At 40.0% G+C, this 12,350-nt stretch overlaps 1 protein-coding gene and 1 long non-coding RNA gene across 2 annotated transcripts in view; one reads left to right on the plus strand and one right to left on the minus strand.

Moving 5' to 3' along the window:
* The window catches only part of dnajc10 (DnaJ (Hsp40) homolog, subfamily C, member 10), a 59,414-nt gene that overhangs the window by 35,609 nt on the left and 11,455 nt on the right, over positions 1 to 12,350 (minus strand).
* Positions 1,717 to 6,762, plus strand: LOC117389555 (uncharacterized). The gene is made up of 5 exons (XR_004542876.2): positions 1,717 to 1,795; positions 2,571 to 2,614; positions 4,013 to 4,078; positions 6,541 to 6,606; positions 6,686 to 6,762. It is a non-coding gene; the product is annotated as an uncharacterized LOC117389555 (long non-coding RNA).

Below are 12,350 nucleotides of genomic sequence, written 5' to 3' on the forward strand. Positions count from 1 at the left end.
TAACAAAAAAACAACCCATAAATTATCCATACACAAAATAGAGAATGAAAACAGGATGTACACACAAGACCATACAAAAAGAACTAGACTAACAAAAAGCTAAGGATCTGGCATAGTGCCAGCAGGGAGCAGTGCGCACTCTAATGCACGGGAGACTCACAGAGACAGGCCAAAATGACCAGGAGCAAACTATGAAAAGAATATTTGGTGACTATATGCAAAAATCAAGCCAATTCTAAATCAACTAATGACTAACTATAAATAACAAAAATACATTGGCTTGCAAAAGTATTCATCCCCCTAGAACTTTTTCACATATTGTCACTTAAAAGTGCAGCATGCAAAAGTATTCGGCCCCTTTTTTTCTTAAATGCAACCAATTGCTTTTAGAAGTTGCCTGATCATTTTGGAAAGATTGAATGTTGACCCAATGACTAAAAGTAGTCCACCTCTGTGTAATCTTGTCTCAGTACAATTGCAGCTGTGCTGTGAAGGCCACAGAAGTTTTTTAAGAGAGCGTTGGCGAGCAAACCACAAAGTGAAGTCAAAGGAGCACACCAAACAGGTCAGAGAAAAAGTTGTGGTGAAGTTTAAAGCGGGGCTTGAATCTAAAAAGATTTCCCAAGCGTTGAACATCTCAAGGAGCACTGTTCAATCCATTATCAGGAAATGGAAAGAGCATGGTACAACTGCAAACCTACCCAGACATGGCCGTCCACCAAAACTTACAGAACTAAGAAGAAGAGCACTTATTAGAGATGCTGCCAGGAGGCCCATGGTGACTCTGGAAAACCTGCTGAGATCCACAGCTCAAGTGGGGGAATCTGTTCACAGAACAACTATTAGTCGTGCTCTACACAAATCTGGTCTTTATGGAAGAGTGGCAAGAAGAAAGCCATTGTTGAAAACCATCCATAAGAAGTCTTGTTTACGGTTCATAAGAAGTCATTTGGAGGACACAGCAAACATGTGGCAGAAGGTGCTTCGGTCTGATGTGACCAAAATCGAACTTTTTGGCCTAAAACAAAACGCTACGGATGGAGGAAAACTAACCCTGCACATCACTCTGAACACACCATCTCCACAGTCAAACATGGTGGTGGCAGCATCATGCTGTGGGGGTACTTTTCTTCAGCTGGAACAGAGAAGCTGGTCAGAGTTGATGGGAAGATGGATGGAGCTCAATACAGAGCAATCTTGGAAGAAAACCTGTTGGAGTCTGTAAAAGACTTGAGACTGGGGCGGAGGTTCACCCTCCAGCAGGACAACGATCCTAAACATAAAGTCAAAGCGACAATGGACTGGTTTAAAGCAAACCATATTCATGTGTTAGAATGGCCCAGTCAAAGTCCGGACCTTAATCCAATTGAGAATCTGTTGCAAGATCTGAAAACTGCAGTTCACAAATGGTCTCCATCATATCTGACAGAGCTTGAACTGTTTTGTCAGGAAGAATGGGCAAAAAATTCAGTTTGAAGGTGTGCAAAACTGGTGGAGACATACCCCAAAAGACTTGCAGCTGTAATTGCAGATAAAGGCAGTTCTACAAAGTACTGACTTAGGGGGGCTGAATACTTTTGCACACTGCACTTTAAATTTTTTTTTTTTTTTATCTGGAAATGACTAATACACTTATGTACCATTTTGTGTTCATTATTCACATAAAATGCAAATTTAAAAATATTAATAGAATGCTCACAGTGCTTCTGCCTTTTAGGGAACGTCTTCAGTGAGATTGAGGAGGCGTTCTCCAAAGGCATCGGATGGCTCATCACCTTCTGTGCAGAGTCTGGAGGTAAACACCACTTACTCTACCATACTCTGATGCAATTACAAGTACTATTCTTAAATAATACCATATAGGATGGATAACCATGACTGATTTCAATAAATACTTTGGAACACACTAGAATAAGCAGTAACATGGAGACAAGCATGTGGTGGACCCTCTGCCAGAAAAGTTATATAGTACATATTTAAAGGGCCCATATTATGCTTTAGATTGTGATTTAGATTTTCTAATCTGTTATAATATTATTTCCTCATTAAAAACATACCCAGAGTTATGTTTTGTTTCATTCATACAAGTTTAACACACAAATCCTGCATATTTAGCCATTGATCTTCTGTCAAACTAAAAACAATCTGTTTGAACTTATGTTATGCTCCACTATGTTTTAAAATCTTTAGACCTAGAATAAAAGGTAAAGGTTAGCTGTTAACTTGAAAACTATCGCTTCATGACATTACAAGACAAACAGAGCATTTTGAGCTTTGGAGATGTAGAATAATAATGCAGGATTACTCAAACATACCTGGAATTGTTTTATTTCATTCACAAATATTTGAGGAGGGAACAACATTATAACATGGCTTAAAGCTCACAAGAGAGAATTTGTGTGATATAAGACCTTTTAAAGAGGAGAGACCTCCTCTATATACAATAGATTAAATATTTTTTGTTTTTGGAAATTTATAAAACATAAAAAGGATAGATGGAATAAGATTGGAGTTGAATACCACATGCTGAGTTAAACTACCATATCAATAAAAACCTTGTGCTCTCACAGACTGCCTGGAGCCTCGGACAAGGCAGAAGTTGGCGGGGATGCTGGTGAGTACCTGTTTGGGGCCGGGTGAGGGTCTCTGCTGGTGGCTGATGGAGAAAAGGGGGGCTGGGTGAGCACTGGAAGGTGGTCCCTGTCAAAAAGTATTCATGATTTTCAGTTTCTTGTTTATAAGTACCATTAGTTTTTTTTTTTGTTTTTTTTTTTATGTTATTTGTCATGGCTATTGTTGTGACCATACCTGTCAATGTCTGATCTCATCGGAATCTCAGCAGCCAAGCAGGGCCGGGCCTGATTAGCACTTAGATGGGAAGCTGCTGGCAATACCAGCTGCTTCCCCAATGTAGCACTGGAAACTGTTGTTGTGTTTTTAAGCAAGACACTTCACCCTCCTTTCATAGTATAAAAGTTGTGAGTGTTGGTTATGGTCGAAGGGCTGATGGCACAGATTGGCAGCCTCCCTTCAGTCAGTCTGCTCTGGGGCATGTGTGGCTGTAGAAGTATCTTACCACTACCTAGTGTGGAGTCAAATCATAAATCAAATTAGGGTGCTTAATATTTATGTGTGTAACACCATTTTTCTGTCCTGTAGTGTGACACTCTTTTGTAGCAAAATAAAAAATGATTGTGAAAAACAAATTAGTTCTGCAACAATTATACGGAAGCCTTATAAAAAAATATATATCATTTTTTGTGTTAACTCTTTTCATTTTAGACATTTTAACATGCTCTGGGTCATGGTGTGACTTTTTGTATCACTATCTAATAAATCGCTTAATATGTCTATAGAGCTAGTTTAACAATTATGTAACTGTCCTATCTTGAAGAATATGATGTTAACAATGACAGTTGTATTTTTCTTAGAAAATACAACTGTTACACCACAGGATATCAAATGTGCATGTTTTAAAGTTTTTCAGAAAAATTGGGGGGGGGGGGGTGCAAAATTTTTTCTTCTTTATAGAGGGGGCATGATAGAAAATAATTGAGAAGCACTTCTCTAAACCAAGAGCTCTTCCTGTAAGTATCTTTTTAAATACGACGTGATTTTTCATGTCACACTACAGGACATCCACTGGATTGCAGCATTAAACAGCTTACGTCTTTTTTTAGATTTAAAGAAGAGATAAAAGTGTAATTTGTATTAAATGATGTATAGATGCTTACCTTTATAAACTTTCTCTGACATAAGAGACTCATTCTAGCATATTTTGACAAAAAGCATTATAGTCATACTGCAGGGTATTTTTGGTGGTGTTTTGTTTTGTTGTTTTTTGTTGTTGTTTTTTTTGCTAAAATACAAAGAAATTAAATCTGAATTAATTCTGAAAGTATGTTTTTAATTTATAGAATGCATATTTGTGGATACAAGATGGTGGAGGAAGGTGGAGGTTTGTGGTAATGAGTGGGGCTTGCCTTGTACTGACCTGCTCTCTCTGGTGCAGGATGGACTGGTGAAGGTGGGCTGGCTGGACTGTGTGAACCAGGAGCAGCTGTGCGAGAGCTTCCAGGTCAGAAACACACACACTTACTCTGTGCTCTGTATGATTGTAAGAAATATCAGAAATCAGATACTAATCCATACTAAAAGTGTCGCAACTAGATAATGTTATGGCTTTCTTTATCCTAAATCTTTACTTGTATTGTTATGGATCTCTTTGACCTAACCTCCCTATTACCATCTGTTGTTATGCGCGGGTGTATCTTTTGTTTGTGCGTCCAACGGCCTTCAGCCACTTGGACTAGACTAAACGGGTATGATTGTTTTGATGGTATAAATATACTATGTATTTTCATTTGTTAGCCGAGGGTGAAACGACACTATTAGGGACAACAGCTCTTGACGATTGTGCACACAATTGAATAAAGTCTGGTTTATAGATTCAAGACAACTTCTCTGTTGATTTTCTATTTTTAAGGTTTTTACTATTAGAAAAAAATCTGGACAAAATCTGGACCTTCCTAAACATTTTTTTAAATGATCTTGAGCTTTATCAGAATTAGATTATAAAACCACATACCCGTAAATTTTGGACTACAGAGCGCACCTTGATATAAGCCGCACCAGCTAAATTTGAAGAGAAAATCAATTTTGTACATATATAAGCCGCACCTGAATATAAGCCGCAGGTTTTCATATTGTAACATGAGACATTTTACACAGAAAGACGGTGCACCGACACACTTTTTTTAAACTGTGCCTGAAAATTGGCACCAACACGACATCAACACGGGATGAACACATCTGCAGGTTTAGAAAATAAAGCTGCACCAACACGGAAAATCTGCTTTTATTTCCTCTGAAAACTTTGTCGTCTTTTTACATATGACCAAGTTGGATTCATTGATGCCGAGCTTACGTGCAGTGGCTCTATTTCAGGGGTCGGCAACCCGCGCTCCGGAGCCGCATGCGCCTCTTTCAGTCTTATACTGCGGCTCTGCGTGGCTTGGGAACTGACACAGACACAGCTCACAGTCCTGCGTAAAGAGCCCTGATTTTCAGACGCTGTGCGCACAGGGGTCAGGAGCAACTTTGGCCCGTCCCTAATGACACACTAATAAGCTCGTCCGTAGATTATCATGAAAATCCTGCTGGAAATCGCCACAGAAATCTATTTGATGTAGTAGCAAGTTTATTATCTGCTCTTGTCTCCGCGATGACGTATCACGTATAACACATCAGACACGTCGCCCAAAAGTAGAGCCACAAGCGAGTGAAAATGAGCCAAAACAGAAGTCTTTGGAGAGCTTTTAACAAAGGGGAAAAGGACAACTGATGAGCCAGAAGAGGAGACTACGACCTCCAAGAAAAAGAAAGATAAATTTAACAGACAATGCCTACTTAAAATCTGGGTTTGTCGCTGCAGGTGACTCTCACGCACAGAGTCCGCCTCTGCATAACTACAGGAAAAGCAAATAAGGCAATGAAACCTTCAAAACTGCTTTGGCACATGGAGAATAAGCACCTGGGATTAAACGATACGATTCGAGTTTTTTTGTTGTTGTTTTTTTCAAGAAACTGCGGAGCAGAGTAGACATAATCACATAATCAGCGCGATGTATGATGCAGCGGTTTGGTGAGTTATATTTTTTAATGCACTTAAGTTATTTTTGCCATATTTATCTGCCACGTGTAGAAGGCTTGTCCATGAAAATAAAACCTACATTATTCCGTTATATTATTATTATACACAGTGTTATCTTCATTTTAGTATTTGCGGCTCCCAGTGTTTTATTTTACGTGGAAAGTGGGTCCAAATGGCTCTTTGCGTGTTAAAGGCCGACCCCTGCTCTATTTCCTTCTTTATCTTAAAAACTGCATCATATCCATTTCATGATGCGCAAAATGATCGTTCAAAATTAAAACTAGTGAATTCTTCAGAGCAGAATCTTTCCCCACGTCTGTCTCACTTTTACGTTTACAGCTAGAGAGCGCCCCCCAGGGGCCGTTATCCAGTAAAATTCCATAAATAAGCCGCACTGCTGTATAAACCGCAGGGCTCAAAGCGTGGAAAAAAAGTAGCGGCTTATAATCCGAAATTTACGGTACTTGCATTAAAGGTACAGTATGTAACGTTTTTTGCCAAAAATTAAAGCATGTTTTTTTCCTTTTGGTAGTTGCATAGCACTGAAAAACACAGAAAAGTATGCGTCCTTACTGTGACCGGGCTTGCCTCTCCACAAATCTGACTCTTATTTGGCCTGCAGTGTTCCTCTGGCTATAATCTTCCACAATATGACATGAAATCTAAATATCTCCATGTAGATGGAGATGTAGAAGTTTGGTTTTAACTTGCTATTTCTATTCTATTTCCATTTCAATTTCTAAAATCTGTATGGAGTGTCAAGCTTGTTTTATAGTATTGAATTAGAGTTTGAAATTGTATTATTGTGACATCACTAATACTGTGTGATGTTTATATTTGTGTGGGTGTGTTTGTGTGTGTCTTTGTTTGTTTGTGTGTTTCTCCAGGTGAGCAGTGGAGCCACAGCCTTGTTTCCCCCAGGCAGCTCTCTTGACCAGGAGGGCAGTGTCCTGGTATGTCCCTATGCATCCTGTGACTATTCTGTGCTCATGTGTGTTCCTACTGCAGTCTGACTATGTATGTGTGTGATAGTGGCTGCACAGTCTGGACAGCAGAGAGATCTACCAGCAAGTCCTGGAGCACTTGCCCCACCTTGAGCTGCTCAGCATCACAACTTCCAGGTACAGCCGAGTCAGGCACACCCACTGCTCCCCCACCCTGCTCCTCCACGCCACATCAAGCAGCGCCATATAATCCACTTGTATCAGCACGTTTGCTCATAAAAAAAAAAACATGCCAGCGCTAAACCAATGAAATCTTTTTACACCTGCCTAATGCTGCCTCTGATTGGTCTTTTTATCTGCACATCTGTATTTGAGCGAAGCAAGCTTGTCTTGCTTCTGTTTACTTCGCAAAACAAAGAAAAAAAACTTTGCAGCTCCTCTATGCTCTGCATTCATTGGTTGTAATACGACCATTTTAAGACCAAAATGCACACACACACACACACACACACACAAAGTTTAAGGACCAGAACCAGGGCTAGTCCAGGTCAGACTCTCATCCTGTCTCCTGTTTCAGAGCAAGCTGGCTCGGCACCGCTGGCTCATTAGCTTCTCTTTCGGAGACAACAATACATCTTTGAACGAATACAAGAAACTGCAGGCCCTCCTCCGCAACGACCACATCCAGGTACAGTGATCAGAATAAACCAAAGACTTACTTTACTAGTCAAAGTTTGGGCATGCATTTTATTTTTTTTTCTTTATTTTCATGATTATTTACATGGTAGATTCTGACTCAAGGTATCAAAAACTATGAATGACACATATGGATTGTAGTAAACAAAAGATAAACTCAAATAAACGGCCAACCTTTTTTAATTTTAATTTATTTTTTTTGGCCTGTACCCTTGCCTGACAAGGCACACCTGTGAAATAAAAAACATTTCAGGGAACTTCATGAAAGTCATTGAGAAGGCCAAGAGTTTGCAGCGCTGTCTGTAAACCAAAGGAGTCTACTTTGTGGATTTGAATATAAAATATATATTTTAAATATATATGTATTTTATTTAACTTTTTTCTTGTCTAAAAGACATTGAATGAGAGAGTTGGTTCAAACTTTTGACTGGTAGTGTACACCTGAGGACTTTATTTGGAAATGTGTCATGTTGTGTTTAGGTGGGCAGAGTGGACTGTGTGGCCGATGCTGAACTCTGTCAGTCTCTGTACATCCACAAACCCTGCGTGGCTGTGTTTAAAGGAATGGGCATCCACAACTTTGAGATCCACCACGGTCAGCCCCTACAGTCACATGCATGCAGGACTTTTATCATGATTGATGGGTTGCAGATGATACCACAACATTCAACAGATGAGGGAGGGCAGCTGAAATTAATATTGTTTAAATTGCTGCAATGTAGTGGGTTCCAGGGGGAAAAGCTAGCTTGTGACTTAATGTTATTTGAGAGGAACTTAGCAGTATAAAATCAGCTCACCTGTTGTAGTTCCAACTAAGTCAGTTCTTTATGATTGTGGTTATAAAAAAAAAAAAGATTAAAGTCCTAGCTTGAGTACAGCTTCAGACAAAGAAGTGCCTCTAGATAGTCATCCCTCTCTTTCGTCATGTATTCATTGCCTCCTAGTGATTCACCACACACATTTTATAAGTGCGTTTCACAGGCCATAGTGGCGATTTGCCGCCACAGTATTGCTAACAACTAGCATGCTACTTCTGGGTTCATGACTGCCAACCTCCTGTTTCACAATGAATAAAATGCACTATAATTAGATTTTAACTTGTGCTTGTGATCTGTAATAGTAGAAGTTTTATTTTCCTTTTCTAATTGTGTGTGTACTGAAAAGCCAGCTGTTTCTCGTCTCTCTCTCCAGGTAAGGATGCGCTGTACAACATTGTTGCATTTGCACGGGACAGTGTGAGGGCTCATGTCACCACCCTGAGGCCAGACAACTTTCCATCCAATCAGAAGGAGCCCTGGCTAGTGGACTTCTTTGCACCGGTTTGTATTGGGTCTTTATCCAGTGGCCATAGAAAGAATATAAACAGTAGCCACCCTCCCATATCTCACCCAGAGATATAGATTGCCTCATACAGATTTTGTTGTGTGTAGCACACACATTACATCATTCAAACACAGAAACAAAAGTTTCCCTTGGAATGTTGCACAGTATAGCATTACATTTATCAATCTATGATTTAATCAATGACACATTTTGAATGTTTATTTTAGCAATGCATTCGTATCGCATTCTTGGTATTGTCAGCTTGTCATAGATCTGACCTGTTACTTGGCCTTGTGCTTATTCCTTGTATGGCCTTGTTGCTTGTTTCTGTGGAGATGGATGAATTTTATGCCATACTAGGGGCGCAAGATTAAGGGCAGTCGAATTGAAATCGCAATTTCAATGGACAGAATTGGCAAATTGCAAAGGGCAAAGGCTGAAATATTAGAAGTACATTAATTTCCTCCACAAATAAAACAAACAAAATCTCCTGCCTCAGCCTGCATAAAAATGGCTAACCTCTACCTTAGATCTGTACAAACATGTTCTGAAATGTGATTCTAATGTGGCAAAAAATGCAAACCTAATACCGATTGCATTGCTTGTCAGAAAAATTGCGATGAGATATTTTCCCAAGTCGTTCACCCCTAGTACAGACAAAAAAGCACCAACATCTCCATTGAGACAAGTAGGTGGCGGACCCTCCACCAAAATGTACCTCATGTAGAAGTAGAAAAGCACAGCACAGTAGGACAGTCAGAGGAACTCATATTTTTGCTCTATCCTCAGTTTGTTTCTTACTGCTCTGTGAGGACCTCCACATGTGCCTAGTGTTGTCACGATCTATTTCAAATTTTGATACTAAGAAATACTCGATACTCAACACTGATTCTGTACCTTCTGTCCTTATGTCCTTAGACAATAGAATGCATTTTCAACATTAAATCATACTTTCTTTTGTATAACTGTATAGCCTTACATCTGTGTAATCCCTCAGTCATCCAGGTAGGTTCCATAGTGTTCCATGGGTGTATACTAGTCTATGTGGCCTTATACTTATTTGATACAGCTCAAAATCATTCTAAAGCTATTCATATAGGTTTATTTCCCTACTGTCAAGTGACTTTTTAGTATTGATACCTGCTCAATGAATATCTAGTTTTAGTATTAATTAGTATCTGTAGAGTTGTCAAAAGTATAGAAAATCAGTGAGACGCATCCAGGCACATGCAATGTGGTGTGAAGTGTAAGCAAAGGCCTGATAAGAGCATTGTTGATTTTCAGGGAGGATTGTTAAACACCCACAAGACAAACTCTCTTTTCATCTTATTGTTTAACCAGCCTCTGTTTGATCAGTGTTCAGGATACGGATGTCAACACCAGTCAGATGAGCTGACTAGTGTGGGCGGGTATCAATTTATATTGACTGAAATCTATATCTATATGCACTCTCACTTTAAAAAATAAAAATTGTGTCCCCGTAAGGATAAATTCTCAAATATTAGCTCTACATCAATTTCAGATATGTTAAGGTACACTTTATTGTCCCCTTAGGGAAATTTGCCTTCTGCATTTGACCCATCCTCAGGAGCAGTGGATAGTGCAGCGCTCAGGGACCCATCTCCAGATCTTGAGCTAGTCTTGGTCAGGAGGAATAGCTTATACACACGTGGACAAAATGTTGGTACCCTTCAGTTAATGAAGAAAACTCATAGAAATAACTTGAATCTGACAAAAGTAATAATAAATAAATTTCTATGAAATTTAACCAATGAAAGTCAGACATTGCTTTTCAACCATGCTTCAACAGAAGTACTTAAAAAAATAAACACATGAAACGGCCTGGACAAAAATGATAGTACCCCTAGAAAAGAATGAAAATAATGTGACCAAAGGGACATGTGTCCAAGGTGTGTCCACTAATTAGCATCACAAGTGTCTACAATCTTGTAATCAGTCAGTGGGTCTATATATAGGGCTGCAGGTTGTCACTGTGCTGTTTGGTGACATAGTGTGTACCACACTCAACATGGATGAGAGGAAGCAAAGGAAGAGTTGTCTCAGGAGATTAGAAAGAAAATTATAGACAAGCATGTTGAAGGTAAAGGCTATAAGACCATCTCCAAGCAGCTTGATGTTCCTGTGACTACAGTTGCACATATTATTCAGAAATTTAAGATCCAAAGGAATGTAGGCAACCTCCTTGGACGTGGCCGCAGGAGGAAAATTGATGACAAATCAAAGACGGATAATACGAATGGTGACAAAAGAGCCCAGAAAAACTTCTAAAAGATTAAAGGTGAACTTCAAGCTCAAGGAACATCAGTGTCAGATCGCACCATCCGTCGTTGTTTGAGCCAAAGTGGACTTAATGGTAGACGACCAAGGAGGACACCATTGTTGAAAACAAATAATGAAAAGCCAGATTGGAATTTGCCAAACTACATGTTGACAAGCCACAAAGCTTCTGGGAGAATGTCCTATGGACAGATGAGACAAAAATGGAACATTTTGCCAAGGCACATCAGCTCTATGTTCAGACAGAAAAATGAAGCATATCAACAAAAGAACACTGTCCTTACTGTGAAACATGGAGGAGGCTCTGTTATGTTCTGGGGCTGCTTTGCTGCATCTGGCATAGGGTGTCTTGAATCTGTGCAGGGTACAATGAAATCTCAAAACTATAAAGGGATTCTAGAGAGAAATGTGCTGGCCAGTGTCAGAAAGCTTGGTCTAAGTCACAGGTCAAGGGTCTTGTAACAGGACAATGACCCAAACACACAGCTAAAAACACCCAGAATGGCTAAGAGGAAAACATTGGACTATTCTAAAGTGGCCTTCTATGAGCCCTGACCTAAATCCTATTGAGCATCTTTGGAAGGAGCTGAAACATGCTGTCTGCAAAAGGCACCCTTCAACCTGAGACAACTGGAGAGTTTGCTCATGAGGAGTGGGCCAAAATAGAACGTGTGTTGCACGTGCACATTTTGGATTGATGAGGGAAACTCGGGTCATACCCAGAGCCTTCTTGCTGTGAAGTGCTAGTCACTCAGCCACCATGCCACTATGGATTATGCAAGTTGTATTATCGTTATTATAATGAACATAACTCGATATAATGTCCCCATGCAGCATGGAATCCTAACGTGTGTGTTGTGTGGGTGTGTGTGTGTGTGTGTGTGCAGTGGTGCCCCCCCTGCCGTGCCCTCCTCCCAGAGCTCCGGAAGGCCTCCATCCAGCTGGCGGGACAGATGAGGTTTGGGACCCTGGACTGTACCATCCACCACCACCTCTGCTCCAGGGTAAGACTCTGAATGGGTACAGAGATGATTATGGTTATCAAACAGAATCATTTTTGTAGTCAACTAAGCTCTCCTATGAACTGATGTAAAACGAGTCTAATTCTGATCTAAGCTGTGATGTGTTGCAGTATAATGTCCAGGCATACCCCACCACAGTTATCTTCAATGGCTCCTCTATGCACGAGTACGAGGGCCAGCACTCTGCAGATGGCATACTAGAGTTCATACAGGTATGGTCACTCACCACCAGAGAGCACTGTTGCTTTGTGCACCCCCAGAAGAATGGCTGTCATATGTCCAGTTTGGAGCAAATACTTGTACTATATTGTGAAAGCAGCACAGCCAGAGTCAAATTCCACTGCTGATATTCAAAGACTACTTGGAAATCAAAACATTTAAAAAAGTAGTAGACTCTAGTTTTAAAATTAAATC

Source organism: Periophthalmus magnuspinnatus, chromosome 21, assembly GCF_009829125.3.
Source record: "Periophthalmus magnuspinnatus isolate fPerMag1 chromosome 21, fPerMag1.2.pri, whole genome shotgun sequence".
NCBI lineage: Eukaryota > Metazoa > Chordata > Actinopteri > Gobiiformes > Gobiidae > Periophthalmus > Periophthalmus magnuspinnatus.